The sequence below is a fragment of the Lathyrus oleraceus genome, chromosome 6, assembly GCF_024323335.1.
Source record: "Lathyrus oleraceus cultivar Zhongwan6 chromosome 6, CAAS_Psat_ZW6_1.0, whole genome shotgun sequence".
Lineage (NCBI taxonomy): Eukaryota > Viridiplantae > Streptophyta > Magnoliopsida > Fabales > Fabaceae > Lathyrus > Lathyrus oleraceus.
Genome location: NC_066584.1, coordinates 396,931,611 through 396,932,940, shown reverse-complemented (window position 1 = coordinate 396,932,940; position 1,330 = coordinate 396,931,611).

Sequence of the window (1,330 nt, the reverse complement as noted above, 5' to 3'; positions counted from 1 at the left end):
TTGTGTCAGTCACTTGTGGAGAAGAGTTCCTACATTCTGAACTCCCACACATTCTATTTTGAGTCAAGCTCTCCCAGGCCAGGGATAAGAGCTGTGAGGTCTTACCCTCACTTCCCATTTCATCTGCTTCACCCTAACTCTCAATGTTAGGGTTAAGAGCTAACCACACCCCATTCCAGTTGGCTTGCTTTTGCTGCCTAGCCTTGTATGAGCCCAATTGTGTGCATATAGTGTGTGTGCTTGCTTTATTGTGCTTGTATGTGTTTGCCTGTGCTGTTTAGGATAGCTTGCTCCCTGTGCAAGTTAGATAGAAACCTCAACCTAGGGCCATGGTGGATTTACATGATAACTATTAGGCTCGAGTCAGGCTCCCTTCTAGTTTGTCATTTCCCAGTCTCTGGTTAGGTTAGAAGTTCTTTCCCTGTTCAGGGGAACTACGTCGCCCTGATCCTCATACTAGATGAGGTACGTAGGCAGGAGATGAGCTAATCTCTCTGGGCGCTCTTTTTCTTTTTCAACCCTTGTGTGTGTGTTGGAGTCTGACATAAGTCCAGTGACTGGCAATTGGTTTCCTGTGTCTTATTTGCTTGTTGGAGTCTGACATAAGTCCAGCGATTGGCAGTCGGTTTCCTATGTGTGTGTTTGTTGGTTCGGAGTCTGATGTAAGTCCAGCGATTGGCATTCGGTTTCCATGTTTGCCTGTTTGTGTGGAGTCTGACGTAAGTCCAGCGATTGGCAGTCGGTGTCCTGTGTCGTTTTGTTTGGCGTGTGCTAGCCGAGCTACGAGTGCTCTGATTCTTCTCTGGTTAGAGAAGATACGTATGCATAGGATGCGACATCCTAGCGAGCACGTTCCCCTGTCCCGAACTACGTCGACTCTGATGTCTGTGTCTGACAGACTACGTAGGCCCAGGATGCGATATCCTGCCGAGTCCTCTTCTTTCGTCCTTTCTGTGTTTGAGCAGTTTTTAGCAACCTTTCTTCTATTCTTTCTGAGCGTGGATCCCGTCGAGTACGATGGATGCGTAGGGGTGTTAATACCTTCCCTTCGCATAACCGACTCCCGATCCCATCCTTCTCTGGTCGCGAGACCATGTCTTTTCCAGGTTTACTTCGAGCGTTTCCTTTCCCTCTTTGGGATAAATAACGCACGGTGGCGGCTCTGTTGTTTCGTTTTCCCGCCGGTTTTTCGCGTAATGCGACAGATGGGCTTATACCTTTCAGGTCAGAGATATTATATCCTAAGGCTGAGGGATATCTTCGTAAAACGTCTAAAAGTTGGTTCGTTTCCTCTTGGCTCAAGGTAGAACTAACTATAACTGGACGGTTC